General features: G+C 44.8%; 1 protein-coding gene across 1 annotated transcript in view; it reads left to right on the forward strand.

The window, feature by feature from the left end:
* The first annotated feature begins 140 nt into the window (after positions 1-140).
* Positions 141-20,650, forward strand: part of LOC115476453 (1,25-dihydroxyvitamin D(3) 24-hydroxylase, mitochondrial) — a 56,866-nt gene continuing 36,356 nt past the window's right edge. Inside the window, exon 1 of the mRNA XM_030212838.1 lies at positions 141-205. The gene's annotated coding sequence lies outside the window, so the exon portion shown is untranslated. The remainder of the gene's footprint in view (positions 206-20,650) is intronic.

Here is a 20,650-nt window from a genome sequence, read left to right on the forward strand (position 1 = left end):
CCTAAACAGGATCCAAAAATGGTTCGCCCCAGTTAAAGGGCACGCTGGGAACACCTCCCCGACTTTAAGAGCCCTTTAAGGCCGAGAAGAAGAACGTCTAGAGGCTGAGTGGCGCTAGAGGGCAGCCGTGGCTCGCGACTCCGTCTCTTAGTAAGTTTGACTGGAGCCGAGCAGAAAGGGAGATGCTCCTGCACCTGTGCAAAAGGTGAGCAGAAAGAAAGGTTCATACGTGAAAGCAGCAGCAGCACAAATTGATTTATTAATTTATTATTACCTTATTATTGAGCTAAGCCCCCCCCCCCCTTCCTTAGGTAAAAGGGGATGGGTTTTTGATATACCTCCTGTCTGTAGTTACAATCGAAGCGGTTCACAAGGAACTGCTATGGTAACAGAGCCCCAGTTTTCCTGGTTCTTAGGCTACTGCACTAACCATTAAACTGCTTCAGATTAGAGCAACCAGAGTTTAACATTAGACCCCTTACTCTACTTTTACTAGATACCACGAGAAGGCTGAACCTCCTTAGGGTTACCATACTTGTCCTTTTTTTGAACTTTTTCAGATATAGCCAGGTTTTTTAATTTTTAGGCAAATATCTTCTTTTTCTTTTATTTATATATTTATTTATTTAGGTCATTTATACCCCGCCTTTTGCCGCATTTTAGCAGGCCCAAAGCGGCTTACAATGAACTAATGAAATAATTACAATGAGAATTGAGAGGGTGGAAGGCAGGGGCGTAGCCAGACACCCAATTTTGGGTGGGCCTGGGCCCAAGATGGGTGGGCAGAAGAACCCCACCTCATCCCACAGATGATGTGGTCTCTCCTCTCACCTGCATTCCATATGTTCTCTCAAATATCCTCCCTCTCTCGCATACCTTTTAAATAGCAGATTTTCACCGGCAACGGGCAGCAACTAATACACACTGCAGGTGATGGCTCCATCCTGTTTCCGCCTAGGCAAGAATACATCAGAGCAAAGGCTATGGGGCTGGTGTGAGTAGTATGCATCAGTCACTGCTCACTGCAGGCGAAGATCTACTATTTACAAGGTATGCAGAAGGGACAGTTGTTGGGAGTTTTCGGCTGGTGGGGCTTGGGGATCCCTGCCAGCCACATTATAGCTATGCTGGTACTGGGTGGGCCTGAGCCCAAAGTGGGTGGGCCTGGGCCCACCCAAGCCCACCTTTGGCTACGCCACTGGTAGAAGGAACAGAGAGAGAGAGGAAGGAAGGAAGGGAATATAAATACAATCTTAAAACAAATAAATAAGTAGGCAGGGAAATGGAAGCAAAAAAGAGGAGGAAGGAAGGAAAAGGCCAAAATCACCTATCCACATAATGAGAGACACCATCTCTGGCATATTAGTCAGTCTGGACACATGAGGGTGCTAAAGAGAGAGGAGGCACTGCTGATATGTTTCCCTGCTGGTTGATTCTGTCAAAGGAAACTTGTTCAAAGATTTTCAGGTGTATCTCAGAAGCCAGCCAGAGTTGCTGAGGGATATCTGCGCTTTTTGATAAGTACAGTTGGGCTCACACAGTTCAAACCTGGAAGTTTTTAAACAGCAGATTATATTGTCTACTGCAAGTCACTGTTTGATGTGTGTTAATTAGCTAAAATCTACTAAATAGATAATAAGGGGAAGTGGGAACAACAAATCGCTAGAATAGGTCCATGAAACTATGTATCACAAAGTGGTATAAATAGACAAGAAGCTATCAGAACTGTGTAGTTCATAGAAGGAAAAACGGCCTCAAAGAGCTCATGGATATAAATTATCTGTAGAGCTAAACCGGATCAAATAGATCCTCTCTTCATCATCGGCAAGTAAAAAAAACCTTCAAAGATGGAGTCTAAACCACGACACTATACAAGTGGTGAAACATACATTGCTGGTGCAATTTACACTAACTCAGTCTCTGGCTGAGTTCTAAGCTTCAAGCTAAATAGTAAACTGAATGTGCTTCAGTACAACAAGAGCACTTATCTTTCTAATTTGTGCCCACAAGATTATCCTGTGCCTGTATCCACTGCATGAGTCTGCCACTGGTGTAGGCACCTATGTGGCTTAGTAAAAGGTCCCCTATGTTTACCTGAGGCAATGGAGGGTTAAGTGACTTGCCCAAGATCACAAGGGGCAGCAGTGAGATTTGAACTGGCCACCTCTGGGTGTCAGGACCCATGCTCTAACCACTAGGCTGCTGCTCCTCCACACCTTTTGCCTCAACGTGGGTGGACTTGTAGTTGTTTCATTACATTATATTAAGTAGCCTATATATGGCAGTTGCTATTCACGCTTGCTTATTATTTTTTTTTTTTATTTCCACCAAATACCTCAGTGGCAGATTTGCCTTTTGCAGATGACAAGAAAGATCTGTAATAAACGGTAAAGGCAAAATGAGATGTGAGTGGGATATGAACCAGCCACCTCTGGATTGCAAGACCGGTGCTCTAACCACTAGGCCACTCCTCCAATCCAATTTTCTGTCACTGGAAAGCAAAGATGCATGAGGCAAAGATGATTAAGGGGCCCTTTTACTAAGCCACTTAAGTGTCTACACGTGCCAAAATGGAGTTGCTTCCCGGCTGCCATGTGGCTCTTGCGGTAATTTCACGTTTGGCTCGCATCCGATACAATTTTCCGAAAAAATAAATGTTATTTTTGGACGTGCGTATTGGACACGTGCCAAGATCATTACTGCTCGGTTACCGTATGAGATTTTACCACTAGGTCAATAGCTGGCGGTAAGGTCTCAGACCCAAAATGGACGCGCGGCAATTTTCATTTTGCCGCACGTCCATTTTCAGCAAAAATGTTAAAGAGGCATTTTTTTATGGGTGCGCTGAAAAATGATTCTGCGCACACCCAAAGCACGTATCTACACTACCACAGGCCATTTTTCAGCGTGCCGTTGTAAAAGGGCCCCTAATTGACTTGCCCAAGATCACAAGGAGCCACAGAGGGATTTGAACTAGGCTCCTCTGATTCTCAGCCTTAACCATTAGGCTGTCCTAAACCATTCCAGAAGGAAGCCAGTGCTATAATAAGCACCACCTTTCCTGCCACATGCTTTCAATTTTTATTGATGATACGATGTAAAAACAGAAGAAGCAAGTCTTCGCAAAAATATAAATAACAAAACAGCGAAGATGACTAAAAGAAAATGGACGACGCTCCAAATAAAAATGCAATGTTTATTGATCGATGAACAAGACTCGACACAGCTGTGTTTCGACCTAGAGGGCCTGCATCAGGAGTCTTTTGCGATCAGAAAGATTGATCCTTGTATTTGTCATATAGTTGTTAATACCTCTACGCAGGAAATCTAGACTTCCCCAACTTGACATTTCGTCCTTTAGATTGTAAGCTCTTTTGAGCAGGGTCTGTCCTTCTTTGTTAAACTCTACAGCGCTGCGTAACCCTAGTAGCGCTCTAAAAATGTTAAGTAGTAGTAGATCAATAAACATTGGATTTTTATCTGGAGCGTCGTCCATTTTCTTTTAGTCATCTTCGCTGTTTTGTTTGTTATTCAATTTTTATTGCCCATAAGCTTTTAACATCCCAAGCCGACACACTGGCTCATCTGTAAAACCTTCACTGGCAGAATCAAGTTGGGCAGATCAGATTCAGACCTCATTTGAAGGCCAGGCCTGCTCCTAGAATTTATCCTACTGAAATTCCCCAGAACCTGCTCATGGTAAAGTGGTAAGCATTGCAGGATCATTCTTCCCTGGAGTTGTCTTTTTTTTTAATCTTTGCCTCTAGTGATAAGCCCTGGCCCTTCCTGCTATAATGCTCGATTTACAAGCATGTTCATAAGAAAAGGCGTTTATGCTTACTACTTCTGTATGAGTCCCAAGGGAGTAACATGCTTTTAGCTACATGTGTCACCTCTTACTTCTATGACTGAACATGTGTGCTGGTTTATGTGACTCGCTGAACTATTGCAAAATACAAATCTGTATTTATGAGGAGCCGCTTTGAAGCAATTAAAAGCATAACAAGCACTTAGCCTGCAGAAAAGCAGGGTTACATGTCTAAACCTAGTTTCTGCTTCTCAGGGAAGCAGAGGCTGGGGATGGAACAGAGCCTACTGTCCTAGGAGGGTTGAAGACCTGCTGATGACATGATTGCACTGCCTTATCAGCTGGACATGGATGCATGAGTGCTGGTTTCTAGATGGAAAAAAAACTTTCAGAAAGCAGCATTGACATTGTGTGGCATCTTATGTTGTTGCTGGGTTCCAGAGGGAGCCATGACCTGTGGTAAAAATGTGAAACAATGCCCACTGCTTAAATATATGTCTTTCTTCCAACCCTCTCAGCGGAAGAAGAAGATACAATGTGCTAATCACAAGAGTACAAACAAGATTTACAGACAGCATATACACTTATGTAGTATTAAAACTAGGGGACACTCAATGAAGCTAATAAGTGGCGAATTTAACACTAATCAACAAAAATGCAATTTGTTGGCAGAAGAGGCATTCAACGTAATGGTGTAGAGGAGTAGCCTAGTGGTTAGCGCAGTAATTTGAAAATCTGGGGAACTGAGTTCAATTCCTACCACTGCTCCCTGTCCCTTTGGGCAAGTCACTTAACCCTTCATTGCTCCAGGTACAAAATAAGTAGCCATATATAATATGTAAACTGCTTAGAGTGTAACCACAGAAAGGTGGTATATCCCATCCTCATCCCATCCCCTGGCCTTAAAAAAAGGTTTAGACAAGTTCCTGGAGGAAAAATCCATAATACTGCAAGGAATGGCAAGTACAACCCTAAACAAAGACATACCCCCCCTTTACTAAGCCACCCTAGCAGCTACCCAATACTCCATTCAAAGTAAATGGTCTGTCAGCATTAGCACACGGCAGCCACCTAGTAAACGGGGTGGGGGTAGAAAGGTGCAACCTGCATGCAGCTGCCAATACAATCCTAATCAAAGCCACAGAGGGGAGCAACCTCCATGAAGGAGCAGGTACCACCCTAGTCACTTCACTGTGCAGTGTGCTCTTTATGTCCCATCATCTACCATGTTACTGTGTTTCTCAATTTACATTATTAGCAGGGCTTTTTTTTGAGAGGGTACTGAGTACCGGCACCTTTTCCATTGTCTGCTAAAATTCACCCGTGGTCCCCAAGTTTTAATGAAAGAGCTCAGGCTCTACACACCAATTCTGTTTTGTCATAGATTCTGTGACTGGTTGCAGGGGGCCCGGCTATTGTGGAGTGGATCTCTCAGTGATTACCCCACCCCTGAAGGGTGGCCTGGCATTTGAGTACCGGCACCTTTTTCACCAGAAAAAATGCACTGATTATTAGCCATGGGAAAACCGAAGTTTACCACTGAGTGTGAGCAACAATGAATTGATCCTGCTGGGTACTTGTGACCTGCCTGGATTGGCCAGTATTGAAGAAAAGAGGCTGGATTTGATGGATCATCACTCTGACCCAGTATGACCCATCTGATGTTCTTATATATTTTATTTATTAAAAAAAAATATTCCACTGTTCATGGTGGAATACAATCAAGCATACATATTTAAGAAAAACAACATAAAACATAAAATAAAGTGATATGAGGAATGGATCCTCAGAAGCTTAGCAGAGATTGGGTGGCAGCACCAGTGGTTGGGAGGTGGGGCTATTGGTTGGGAGGCGGGGCTAGTGCTGGGCGGACTTCTACGGTCTGTGCCCTAAAAATGACAGCTATAAATCAAGGTCAGGTTTACATATAAAGTAGCACATCTGAGTTTATCTTGTTGGGCAGACTAGATGGACCATACAGGTCTTTCTCTGCCGTCATCTACTATGTTACTATCCAGCTTATAATCGAAAAAGAAAAATGCCTATATTTCGACCCAAATCGGGAGATGGGTGTTTTTCTCGCAAAGGCGCCCAAATCGGTATAATTGAAAGGCGATTTTGGACTTTTCCAACTGCACTCCGTCGCGGAAACGAATAAAGTTGATGGGGGCGTGGTGGAGGCGGGACTGGGGCGTGGTTATCAGCTGAGATGGGCATCTTTAGCTGGTAATCGAAAAAAAAAGGCGTTTTGACCGCGATTTTGGGTCACTTTTTTTGGACCCTTTTTTCTCATGAACAAGTCCCAAAAAAGTGCCCCAACTGCCCAGATGACCACTAGAGGGAATCGGGGATGACCTCCCCGAACTCCCCCAGTGGTCACTAACCCCCTCCCACCAAAAAAAAACCCACTTTAAAAACTTTTTTCCAGCCTGTATGCCAGCCTCAAATGCCGTACCCACCTCCATGACAGCAGAATGTGTTTGATCCTGTTACAGCCTTTCCCTGGGTCAGATGTGGCTCTCGGGTGCAGTACAGGGTCACATCAGCATTGCATTGTGGTGGGTGTAGGGTATTGGGCTCCGTGATTTCATTAGCTTGTGTTACAGTCTCACGATGTTGGTAGTTGGTAGGCTCTTCTCCCATGGTGCTTTTCCCCCTGCCTACTGGGTCAGAGTGTGCCCTGTTGTGTTTCCTGTTGTAGTCCATGCGGTAGTGGCCATTTTTGTAAGCCAGTTTTAGTTCCCTTTCCTGTGTTAGCCACGTTAGAGAACTTGGTTATTACCTTGAATGTGGCTGAAAGAGGGCATTGTACAGCATTCTGCCAGCTCTGACCTACTGCTCATCTCAGTACCAGGGAGACTCGTTGCCAGTGGGGCACAACCTCTGATCTGCAGTTAACTGTGAGTAAACGCGGTTATTGCAATAAAGGACGTTTTCGGAAAGATTAGTCTTCAGATGTCAACTGGTGTGCCAATGTTATACAGCAGCAACAAGTCCTAGAGGCCTGCGTGTATGCAGGTCCCTGGAGCACTTTTAGTGGGTACCGCAGTGCACTTCAGCTAGGTGGCCCTAGGTCCATCCCCCCCACCTGTAACACTTGTGCTGGTAAATGGGAGGGCTCCAAAACCCACTGTACCCACATGTAGGTGCCCCCTTCACCCCTAAGAGCTATGGTAGTGTTGTACATTTGTGGGTAGTGGGTTTTGGGGGAGGGGGGTTGAGAGCTCAGCACCCGTGGTAAGGGAGCTATGGATGTGGGAGCTTTTTCTGAAGTCCACCGCACTGACCTAGGGTGCCCAGTTGGTGTCCTAGCATATCAGGGGGGCCAGTGTATTACGAATCCTGGCCCCTCCCACGACCAAATGGCTCGGATTAGGACGTTTTTGAGCTGGGCGTTTTTAGTTTCCATTATCGCTAAAAAAAAACAAATGCCCAGCTCAAAAACGTCCATTTTTTCGAAAATACGGTTCGGGCCGCCCCTTCACAGACCCGTTCTCGGAGATAAACACCCATGGAGATAGGCGTTTGCGTTCGATTATGCCCCTCCACGAGATCATTATCCAGACTTCACATCCACGCTCTTATTAAATCCTTCTGGGCTAAATTAGGTAAAACTGTCATAAATGTTTTGGGAGCAATTTTTAATAATCTGTATATATGTGCAATAGTAAAGCCCACATTTTAACAAATTTTAATAAAAGGCTCCTAATATTGTAAGCTCTTCTGAGTAAGGATACGTTGTCTCTGAATTCTTATCACCAGTGTATAGAACTGCCTATGGGCAATAGTGTTATTAGAAAATAAGTATTATGAGTGCCCACAGAAAAACAGTTGCAGAATGAAACAGTGGTGCAAAATGCAGGAGTGGAGAGGAGAACACCTGAACTCCCTTACCTCCACCCATACATTACTCTTTCAGGAGACCAAGTCCATCAGGGTCATATAAAAGGTCTGTCAGTGTGTCAGGTTCAGGAACGTTCAAGAAGCACTTGTTGAGTATCTGCCAGCTTGGATTGAAGTTCAGACTCGTGCATTGGCACTTTTCCAGGGTGGAGGAGTGGCCTAGTGGTTAGAGCACCGATCTTGCAATTCAGAGGTGACCTGGTTCAAATCCTGATACTGCTCCTTGTGATTTTGGGCAAGTCACTTAACTCTCCATTGCCTCAGGTACAAACTTAGATTGTGAGCCCTCCTGGGACAGAGAAATATCCTGAATGTAACTCACCTTGAGCTACTACTAACAAAGGTGTGAGCAAAATCTAAAATAAATAAATAGCAGGGTTGGGGTGTGCACTCTTTGATTACAGATAATATTGATCTGGGGCAAGTGGAGGTTGTTCAGGTTATTGTGTATTTTCTGTTTAAAGTTCCCATGCTCTAATGGGTGGGAGCTGCTGTTACTTCATACAGACTGGGACATTGAATTTAATTTAAAATGACAGCCTCTATCAAATGGATTACAATCAATGCAGCCTGAAAGCATAAAATCAATTTTGTAGATTTTTTAAAAATCCCCAGCTGCGGTAAAAAATAGCCCAGCTTGCACCAAAAACACACACCCACACTACCACAGGCCACTTTTTTTGCCTCAGGTTAGTAAAAGGGCCTGGCAGTATTTTGTCCTCCATTCTCCCCTATGAAATATGCCCTTATCTCCTTACTGATTCTGTTGTGCCTCTTCCAGTTTCACATACACCTAATTGTATTGATATGTATTTTTTATCACATAATTCATTTTCGCGTTCTCATAATTTACACAGTACTTAATAGCACGTTTTTAGTTTATACTTGATTAATTCATTTGGTTATTATGAGGCTCATTTTCTAAAGAGAAAAACAGCCAAAAAGTGTCATAGAGCACCATTTGGACAGATTTCTTCTAAAAACATCCAAATCGGTATTTTCAAAACCAGTTTTGCAGACGTTTATCCATGCATTTCATCTGTAGTGCGTTCAGATCACAAGGGGGCATGTCGGGGGGTTGCAGAGGTGGGATTAGGGCGTACCTAACACTTGGCCGTTTCACAGCTATAATGGAAGAAAACGAAAACATCTAGGGGGAAAACTTCAATGTTGTGGTCTAGACTAGAGAATGACACGGAGACGGGGGCCCGCAGTAACTGCGGGGATGGGGACGGGGACAGAGCTTGCAAGGACAGATCTCATGGAGACAAGGTGGGGAGGGGGACAGAGCCCACGGGGACGGGGACAAACTTTGTCCCTGTCATTTTCTACTTTGTTAATGAACTGGACTGTTATTTATGTTTGAGTGATGCAGACAATAATATTTTGAATTTTTGGGGAAAAACAAGCAAACATGCTGGCCACAACTAGCAAAATTTGCATGGGGGATCCTGTACATTCCTGCTACCAGCACATCTTCTAGGAAGACATCTTCTATTGCAGGAAGGACTGTGAAAGACAGGAGAGCTAGATTGAATCCTGAGATTGTTGATGACTTCTTATTTATCCACAGATTAAAAAATCATAGTGCTTCATAAGGCATATTTCTCCCCTCTAGGGCATACAGAACGGGTTGCATTTTGTACCACTCGCAGGCGGAGAACTCAAAATGCTCCACGGTAAATATAACAGTGCAAAGACAGTGGGAGAACGACCAATGATACCAAAGACAGGAAGATGTTCCTTAATAAAAGAGTTTATTTGGAGGGTGAAGACTCGACACAACGTCGTGTTTCGGCCATTAGGCCTGCATCAGGAGTCTCTTGTGCAAAGTGTTGCTGGTCAATGTTGAAGACAGTCTTCAAAGTAGTATATCAATCTTTAAAAAGACTGTTGAAAGCGTAGGCACATGAATCGCGATGACCTTCTGCGTGCGCTGCAAAATATCCACGCAGAAGGTCATTGTGTTGTTGTGTCGAGTCTTCATCCTCCAAATAAACTCTTTTATTAAGGAACATCTTCCTGTCTTTGGTATCCTTGGTCGTTCTCCCACTGTCTTTGCACTTTTGTACCACTCAACATTTTAACAGGGTAGATTAGGATTCCTTGGGGTAGTAGAATCAGCTATTGTTGGGTTGGAAGAGTAGAGGGTGGTGAGGAGGAGGGTTATTATAGCTTCTCGCTGTTATTATTGTTTTCTATTTGTAATTTATACACAATAGTTGCACAGCATATTGTTCCTTTTTATACTTTAATAAAAAGATTTAAATATAAAATCATAATTGCTCGAGGCTTCTGCAGATGAGGACAGAGCCCATGGGGATGGGATGGGGACAGGACCTGCAGGGATGGGGCGGGGACAGAGACAGGGCCAGCGGGAACGGAGAGAAAACCCACAGGGATAGGGCAGGGAAGGGGACAAACTTTGTCCCTGTGTCATTCTCTAGTCTAGACCTGTTTGTTTTTAGAATGAATAAGGCACAAAAAGGTGCCCTAAATGACCAGATGACTACTGGATGGAATTAGGGATGACCCCCCCCCCCCCCCTTAGTCTCTCAGTGGTCACTGACTCTTTAAAAAAAATGTGAATAAAAATAGTTCTTAACAGCCTCTATGACAGCTTTAGATGTCATGGCCAGGTCTATTAGAACAGCAAGCAGGTCCCTGGAGTAGAATAATGATCAGTATAGTGCAGTGTTGAGAAGAAAACTCAGGCCTATATCTCCCTCTACCTGTTACACTTGTGGTAGAAAGAGTCAGTCCCCCGAAACCCTACTGTAACCACATTTAGATGACCCCTTCACCCATAAGGGCTATTGTAGTGGTGAACAGTTGGGAGCAGTGGGTTTTGGAGGGCTCTCCATACAATATAAGGGAGCAACGGTAAGATGTGTACCTGAGAACCTTTGTATAAAGTCCACAGCAGTGCCCCCTAGGATGCCCTACTGCTCTCCTGGGATGACTGTGTGACCAGTCCACTAAAAATGCTGCCTCCTCCTACATCCCAGTGGCTTGGTTTTCTACATTTTTGACTTGTATGTTTGTTTTGTTTTTTTTTTTGGGGGGGGGGTCCGAAAATGGTCTAAAAAGATAAACACAGAGATCACAAACAGATGTTACGTACAGTATTTTTGAAAAAAAAAAAAGATAAACATTTTGCTTTTTCAAAAATGGCTATATTTCATATGTGGATTTGGGACGTATAACGCAAAGGACTAGATTGTATTATATCACGCCTAAAATATCGTCACCGAAAAACAATTCGCCTAGGTGTATCCTATAAAGTACTACTACTACTACTACTTGACATTTCTAAAGCGCTACTAGGGTTATGCAGCGCTGTACAATTTAACATAGAAGGACAGTCCCTGCTCAAAGGAGCTTACAATCTAAAGGACAAATGTACAGTCAGTCAAATAGGGGCAGTCTAGATTTCCTGAAAGGTATAAAGGTTAGGTGCCGAAAGCAACATTGAAGAGGTGGGCTTTGAGCAAGGATTTGAAGATGGGTAGGGAGGGGGCTTGGCGTAAGGGCTCAGGAAGTTTATTCCAAGCATAGGGTGAGGCGAGGCAGAATGAGCGGAGCCTGGAGTTGGCGTACTTTATAGATTACGCCTAAATTTGCGTGTGGTTTATAGAATATGTTGAATTCCCATCCACACGACTAAATTTAGTCGCGGGCAGTTATGCTAAGTAAAACATGATGTAAATGCTGACTCCTAAATTAGACGTGGACAACATGCATAGATTTTAGAAAAGCCCATGACCTACCCATTCCACGCCCAAGGCCTTGCCCCCTTTTCAACTATGCAATTTAGAATTTATACATATCACTCTACCAGAACCCTTATCCATACTCTTATTACCTCTCGCCTAGATTACTGCAACCTGCTTCTCACTGGCCTCCCTCTTAGCCATCTCTCTCCTCTTCAATCAGTCCAAAACTCTGCTGCGCAACTCATTTTCCGCCAAAGTCGCTATGCTCACATTAGCCCTCTCCTCAAATCACTTCACTGGCTCCCTATCCGTTTTCGCATTCAATTTAAACTTCTCTTACTGATCTATAAGTGCATTCACTCTGCCACTCCCCAGTACCTCTCCACTCTTGTCTCTCCCTACGCCCCCTCTTGGATACTCCGCTCTGTAGATAAATCTCTCTTGTCTGTCCCCTTCTCCTCTACTGCTAATTCCAGACTTTGTTCCTTTTATCTCGCTGCACCTCACGCCTGGAATCGACTTCCAGAGCCTGCACGTCTGCCGTTTTCAAGTCCAGGCTAAAAGCCCACCTCTTTGACACTGCTTTTGACTCCTAACCGCTACTAACTTACCCTGTACCCCATCTCTTTAATTCCCTTACCTCTTAGTCTGTCTGTTTACCTGTGTTATTTAGATTGTGAGCTCTTTGAGCAGGGACTGTCTCTTTGTGTATGGTGTACAGCGCTGCGTATGCCTTGTAGCGCTATAGAAGTGATAAGTAGTAGTAGTTGCAAAATATGCTTTGACAGTTGTGCATGTAAATTCTAATTTATGCCAATTAGTGTCAATTGCCCGTTAATTAGCAATTATCAGCACTTATTGGTTTGTTAACTGATTAAATTGCATGCACTAATCCAGATTATGACCAGATTTGTGCACACAGTTTAAGTCATGCAATATAAAATCCGGGGGAAACACCCACAGTCTGCTCCTCCACATATTTTATATTAATTGTGGTTCACTTTCATTTATTTGGGGGGGTCAAAAATGGATGTGCGCAAAATAAAAATTGGTGTACGTCTATTTTGGGCCTGAGACCTTACCGCCACCCATTGACTTAGCGGTAAGGTCTCACGCGTTAACTAGGCAGTACTGATCTATGCACGTAGAATGATGATTACTGCCCGGTTTCTGCCGCGCACCGGAAAAATAAAAATTATTTTCCGCTGTGCATAGCAGAGACGTGTAAAAGTCAAAATTACTGCCCGGGCCACGCAGTAGCTGGGCAGTAACTCCGAACTGATGCACGTTGGGCGTGCGTAGGCGCTTATGTGGCTTAGTATAATGGCCTACCAGTGTGGCAAATGCGACAAAGCCCATTCAATTCATGGGCTTTGTAGCATTAGCCACGCTGGCATCGCAAGCGCGACTTTGTAAAAGGAGCTGTATGTAACCATGAATATTTTATTTGCCTACACAAATTCATTCAAACTGAACCCCACCCCTCCCCAAAAATAGCACATATATATAAAAAAAACCTGTCTTCTTATTGTAAATTCCTGCTTTCCTGAAAAATTAAACAATAAAAAAAAGCCATGCGTCCAAGATTTCACTACAGCAAGGAACAGCAATGCCACACCACTTATTCTAAAAGGGGAGAAAATCTCCAACCAGAGGAATAGCCTTGAATTAAAGCTGGAATTTAGAGAAGCCAGAATCCTTCAACTGAGAACTTGTTGCACCTCTAATAAAATATGCTTATCTATTTCTAGCACACAAAGAGATAATCTATACAGTGTGGGGTTTCCTGCTCTTTTACTTCATGTAACCTTGCTTTGCAGGGCACCAGTAGCTGGAAATGATTAACTCTCCAATGAGGAAGTCTTTTCAGCACTTTCACTACTTGATTTCCATAGCCCAGTAAACTTGCTAACCTTAAGAGGTCATAAGGTTTCTCTGAGCTGCTGAGGATTTCTTTCATTAGGCATTTCCAACATAATCTTCCAGTAAATGCTTTTTTTCCTAAATGCAGAAACCTAAATAATAATAATTGAAAATGTTTGACAAGAAAATGCAACTTTCCTAGTGCTACAATTTAAAGCGCAAAGAGGAAAGAGAATCCAATAGGGGTGTGTATGGGGGAAAATGTGTTGGGGGGGCGGGGGGTTCATTTCATTTTGTTTCTGTGCTTTGATGCACACTAAGGGCCCATTTTACTAAGCTGCAGTAAGTACTCCCACACTAACCCAGCGGCAACCAGGCAGTGTGCGGCGCTGCAAGCGCCATCCAGAAAAAAAATAAAAAAATATTTCTGGTTGTGCCAGAAATGCAATGCGCTGGGGTTGGTACTACCAATGGCTCCTGTGGTGGGACGGCTGTAATGCATGCCAACACGGCAGTAGCTGTACTGCGACATTCGTTTTTGGGGAAATGTCTTTATTAAAGAATGGTTCACAACATAATTATAACAAAACATTTTGAAAAGTAATTAACTGTACAGTTGACATACACATCATGGGGTCACAGTACCTATAATAGCATGCTCGTTTACAATCATTACAACGGTATCTCTACGTGTACCACTCTCATTTTTCTTTTGCTCCCCTAAGCGACCCCCCTCCCCCCAACTCCCTGCTATTACTCCATGCCCTTCCCAGAAGAATTAATACTCTCCTGTCTGTCCAGGAAGACCTGTGCAGATTTCCAGAAATTTATCTATTTATTTATTTATTTGATGCATTTGTATCCCACATTTTCCCACTTCTTTGCAGGCTCAATGTGGCTTACGTTATGCCGTAATGGCGATCGCCATTACCGGAATAAGAAATACAGAGTGGTATTGCACTAAAGTTCATAAGTGACAGAGTATTTTAAGCAGTCAGGTATAGAGAGTTCATTTCCGGAATGAGAAATAAAGTGGTATTGCGTTAAAGGTCATTATTGACAGAGGAAATTAAGCAATCAAGTATAGAGGGTTTGGTTTTGTCCAGTTCTGGTATAAGTTTCGTTGTCTGGTATTTAGGATGGATCATTGTGGTATGCCTTTTTGAACAGGTTGGTTTTTAGTATTTTTCGGAATTTAGTTATGTCGTGTATTGTTTTTGTGGCTTTTGGTAGTGCATTCCATAGTTGCGTGCTTATGTAGGAGAAGCTGGATGCATATGTTGATTTATATTTTAGTCCTTTGCAGCTGGGATAGTGGAGATTCAGGAATGTGCGTGCTGACCTTTTTGTGTTCCTGGTTGATAGATCCCTGTACCGTCCCCTTCCAATTGGATTCCCCCCCAGTGAGAGGCTTACTCGACAGCTCCCAAGTTGCCATTTGTTTCATACTAGCTTTCCACTCGGCCAGTATCTGCGAATATACTAAGAGCAATGAGCGCAATTCAAGCAAAAGGTACTGCGGCATTCTAATCCATTTAGCACAGCCTAAAACACGAAAACCAAAAGAAATTTATTGGCTTTCTTTAGCCATTGTTTCAGATTAGAAATAACGAAACTTAGAGCAAGAAATAGTGTTGTCCATTTTACATGACTACATATCCCTGGGATCTAAGAAAGAGAATTATATATAGATTCCCAAAAAGAAAAACAAGAAATAATATTTTGAAAATAAATAGCAAAATACTGGTCAGGTGAGTGGCGTGCGGTAAATTGAAGTTTGCGTTTATGCAGCCAGAAACATCGCATGCTCCTGGCCACAGCAACACAAAGACAGAGGGACCAAAGTCAGGCCCACTATCTTTTAAAGGGGCGGTATTGTAGTTGGTGAGGACAACAAGTGCTCATGGATTCCCCTCCCCCTCAAAAAAAAAAGAATTCCCTAATGTGGGTCTCCACAACAAGAACCAAGTAAACAGGAACCCCACCAACTGGAATCTCCCACATGAACCCTTCCACCCCCACCTCCTGATCTTCCCCTTGTCATCAAATGTTTTTTCCTGGTGGCTAGTAGGTTGTGGGGCGGGGGGAGGAGAAGGACTGATCCTCAGTTGTTCCAGCACTACTGGTGCCCAAGTTCTGAAAGGGGTTATTGTCAAATAAGGGAGCTCCAGGTCCAACCATGTCAAGGGTTGCTTCAGTCTAATACCGTTTACTGTCTGGACATTCCGATGTGCAAGACAGATGCCAAACATCACAATTTAATTGGGTATCGTGGTTTCCTGTTTGCTGCCTCCACCTGATGAATTAAGTAAGCTTGAGCAGTTCCACATTTTTGTAAAGCATAATCTATGACTGGACAAATGGGTATTTGGGATCATGACCATAACCTCAAAAAAAAAAAAAAAAACCCCAGACAATGGCATCATGGAATAGGTTACTGTAGCTCAGCCGGCATGAAATGGGGAGTGAGGACTGCAGTAAAGTCAGGAGCTGAGGCTGCAGGACAGATTGAAACAGAGGCATCAGAAGAAATGGGATCCTGTGAGTTTTGGGGTTATAGCCGTGGAAAGCACCTTATCAGATGCCAAGCAGATGAAGCCAGGGGTCAAATCTCTGTAACAACCTGGTGATCTGTACTAAGCCAGGCTACATTTGAAATCCAAATAATAATTTGGGATGTGCCTTTTTGAGCTGGTCATAGCTGACTCATGGGTCCTGTAAACCACACAAGCAAACACACAGACTGTGTCGTTTTTAGACATCCATAAAAAAAGCCTCTTTGCAGCTGTATCACTTTTCTTTTCTTGGAAATAAGAACAGGCTTACTTTTTTGATCTACACGGATTTCAGCTGAACTGCAACAGATCCTTCCTCCTTCCCGTGTCAACTTCTCTTAGATCTTTTAAATAAACTAGCTCGCTTGCAAATGGATGGAACATTTTCCTTTTAAAATGGTTTCTTCAATTCAGTAGCTACTGAAAAAAAAAAACATCTTTGGAAAACAGGGTTCAGAAAGTGCTGCAGGCACTGAATTCACTGACCCAGGCCTCCAAATTTCTTATCAAGTGACTCAGTCTGCCTTGTTTGCAGGGAATGTACTCGTACATATAAACATACACCCGTACAGTGTCATCTGGTCAAAACCACACCCTACGCCCTCAAATTCTCTGTTCTGCTGCCATAAAATTCCCATTTTTTTCTCTTAAAAAACTTGGGGCCCTGTTTACTAAGGACCCTTTTACTAATCCGCGTAAGCGCCTATGCGTGCCAAAATGAACTTACCGCCCGACTACCGTGTGGCTGTTGTGGTAATTTCATTTTTGGCGCACGCCCGCTACGCGCATCTGAAAAATATTTTTTATTTTCTGGCCCATGTAGCAGATGCGCACCAAGTGGCATCTGATGTGCATAGGTCATTGCTGCCCAAATTCTTTACCGCTAGATCTATGGCTGGCGGTAAGGTCAGAGACCCAAAATGGACGCGCAACAATTTTGATTTTGCTGCACGTCCATTTTCATGAAAAAAAGAGGCTTTTTTTACAGGCGCGCTGAAAAAATAATTCTTCGTGCGCCCAAAACCTGCACCTACACTACCGCAGGTCACTTTTTACTGTGGCTAAGTAAAAGGACCCCTAAGCCATGCTAGAGGCGTGTTAGCATTTTTAGCATGCGCTGTGTAAATGCCCATAATAGTCTTATGGTCATCTACACAGCACACGCTAATTTTTAATAGGGCCCTTGGTATTATTTTTTTCTCTCTTTTAAAGACTTGAGGGCCCTTTTACAAAGCTGCAACAAAAAGTGGCCCTTAGTGCGTCGTTACACAGGTCTTTCCCACGAACTAAGGCCACTTTTTGCCGTGGCCTGAAAATGGCTGATTTTCCATTTTCCGATTTAATGGCCATGTGCTAATGTTGATATTAACACATAGCCATTAACAAAACTTAGTGCGTGAGCCCTAACCGCCACGTATTTTGTAGACAGTAAGGGCTCACGTGCTAATCAGATCATGGCAATCTGCAGACATGCCCACTCAGACACACACCCCTGCAAAAAAAAATTTATTTTATTTTTTAGCATGCCTGTAGCGTGTGCATATGTCAAACATACCACAGGATACCTTGGTGTGCCCGCAAACCCCAGGATTCTATATAGTGCGCTTAGATTTAGGTGCTGAACTCAGTGTGGATGCTATAACACCACATATAACTTAATTGGCTTAACAAGCAATAATGTACACCAATTTTCACTGATTAGAACTTAGGCGCACAGCTCATTAAGCGTATTTTGTATCAAGCGTATTTTGTAATGATATGCGTCGAACCTCTAATGTATGCAAGCAAAAAGGGACATGGTTAAGGGTGTTCTGAAATTTAGGTGCTTAGTTATAGAATATGGCCCAGTGCGCCTAAATCTACACACCGGGATTTACACCATGGTGTAAATGGATGCATTCAGATTTAGGCACTGAAATATCAACTAAGTGTATCTATAATCAGTGCCTAAATCTAGGTGTTGATTTATATAATGTGCTTAGTTGGCACTGATTTTCCGCGCCGATTTGTAAGGCATCATATCTGGGGCGTAGCCAGACTTCGGCGGGAGGGGGTCCAGAGCCCAAGGTGAGGGGGCACATTTTAGCTGCTGACCCCCCCCCCCCCCGCCGCCACCACCACCAACAACTTTGACCCCTCCCTGCCGATGACCCTCTCGACCCCCCCCCCCCCCCGCCGCCAACCCTCCCCCGCCACCGCCTACTTTTGCTGGTGGGGGACCCCAACCCCCGCCAGCCGAGGTCCTCTTCTTCCTTCATTCTGTTTCTGAGTCTGACGTCCTGCACGTACAACGGCTGGCGGGGGTTAGGGGTCCCCCACCATCAAAGGTAGGCGACAACGAGGGCAGGTTGGCGACGGCGGGTTGGCGGTGGGGGGGGTCGAGAGGGTCATCGGCAGGGGGGTCCAGGGCCAAATCTACAGGGGCCCAGGCCCCTGTGGCCCCACGTAGCTATGCCACTGCATCATATACAGGGGTGATGTGTGCTAAGCCTCAAATTCAAAACAGCAGTCCTGTCTGGAACTAGCGTAAGTCTGCAGTTTCGTTCCTAGCTGTAGATATGAGCATTCACGCCATATCAAAGGCTGGTGTAAGTGCAGTTAGGTGGGTTAACCTATTTACTCTTTAACCTGGTCACCAAACTCTTAGGCACACGCCTGACCTGCCCATGCCCCTCCCACATCCAGGGCTGCCGAGAGACTAGGCCGGGCCGAGGATAAGGGCGCCCCCCGTCACTCCTGCCCCCTGTCACTCCCTCTGCCGCTGCAGTCCCCGGTCTCACCTGCCTGCCTCCATGACTCTGGGCCCCTTCCATTCAAAGTGGCAGGGCCACCGAGAGGGGGGCAGGGGGGACAAAATTCCCCAGGCCGGGCCTCCAAGGGGGGCCCGGTGTCGGGGTCAGGCCGTCGTCCCACCCTCGTCTGATGTAACTTCCGGTTTCCGCAAGGGTGGGACACAGGGAGGGAAGGCCCGAAGGGAAGCGGAGGAGGCAGGCAGGTGAGACCGGGGACTGCAGCGCTGATGGCCTGACCCCGGCGCAGAGCCCCCCTTGGAGGCCCGGGCCCGGGGAATTTTGTCCCCCCGCCCCCCCCTCTCGGCGGCCCTGCCCACATCCACGCCCCTTAGAAGATGTACACGATGGAATTGGAGTGCGGAGCTTCTAGAACAGTGACAAAGGGCAGTTGCATGTGGAAATGCTAATTGGCGCCAATTAATGCCAGTTTAAGTCAATAATGGGCAGTTAACTCCAATTAACAGCCAATTATTCAGTTGTGCACTCAACTGCCCTTTTATTCTAGAAGTTGTGCGTGCAAATTTATATGCTAGGTATAAATGTGGACATGCAAGTTTATAGGATCGGGGGATAATGTACTGCATTAACAACGTACAATAGCTACTGCATTCAAGGGCCCTTTTACTATGCTGTGGTAAAAGGGGCCCTGTGATGTCCCCGCTGCGTGGATTTGCCGCTTGCCGAGGCCCCTTTTACCACAGTGGTGTTTTTGTGAAAAAAAAGGAAATGGTTGTGTAGTAAGTATATACTTGCATGTGGTCATTTTCGGGGGGGGGGGGGGCCTTACCGCCTTCTATTTAGGAGGAGGTAGGGGCTTCTGCGCTAACTCGGTGATAACTGGGCAGCGCTGATTATCGCCAGGTAAGCACCTGGCAGAATATATATTTTTTATATACTTTAGATCATTTTACATTTACATTCCCAGCATAAATGTAATGGAAATATTCAGGAAATCAACAAATTATAGTAATTAAATCAAAAGGAAATATTGTTCTCTATACATTTTGTCCACTAAACAGTGATCCAAGTACTAAGAAAAGAATGAAAAGGAAAATCTTGTCATTGAAACTTGGAGAGAAAACTTAATCCTGCTAGTTTACATTATAGCATTCTCACTGGGGGACAACTAAAGGCTTATTAACACTTTCTTGCAATTGAATAAATTGTAACAATTTGGGGGGATCAAAGAAAACGTAATTATTTACATTTAGGGAAACCAAACACCTACAAGGAAATGGCAGAAAAAAATTTAAATTTCCGGTGCACCGCAAATGGTGCACTGTGGGGGTGGTATTACTGCCAGCTCCTGCGGTGAGCCAATGGCAGTGCTGGATTGGCACACGACAAACGCGGTGGTAGCTCTACCTCTGCTTTGTAAAATTGTTCCTCAAATTTTTTATGCAGAAATTTGTGTAATGGATGAGGAGTGCACTTTGCATGTTGGTATTAATAATATGTGTAGGACCAGATTTTGCAAATGGCGTCTAAAAAAAAATAGGCAAATCCAAAAATAGTACTTAGCACTATTCTATAAACCACACCTAAAGTTAGGCGTAGTTTAAGGAATAGCACATGGGGCCAGGGAACAGGGCCACGGAGAGACTGGGCCAGGCCCGGGGCAAGGCCGCCCCCGAGGTCATCGTCGCCGCCACCGCTCCCCCCCCCCCCCCGGGCTGCCGCAGTCCCACCCGCCTCCCTCCGCCCGCCACCGGGCTGGGCCCTCTGCAATGAAATCATCACAGCGCCTCTCCTGTCACCTCGCTGCGTGACTGAAAGCGCAGCAGTGGCAGATCGGATTTGCTTCCCTTTGGGCCTTCCCTCCCTGGGTCCCGCCCTCGCGGAAGTTACATCAGATGAGGGCGGGACACAGGGAGGGAAGGCCCGAAGGGAGGTGAATCCGATCTGCCGCAGCTGCGCTTTCAGTCACGGAGGTGACAGGTGAGGCACTGTGATGATTTCAATGCAGGAGGCCCGGCCTGGTGGTGGACGGAGGGGGGCGGGTGAGAACTGTGG

Source organism: Microcaecilia unicolor, chromosome 8 (assembly GCF_901765095.1).
Source record: "Microcaecilia unicolor chromosome 8, aMicUni1.1, whole genome shotgun sequence".
NCBI lineage: Eukaryota > Metazoa > Chordata > Amphibia > Gymnophiona > Siphonopidae > Microcaecilia > Microcaecilia unicolor.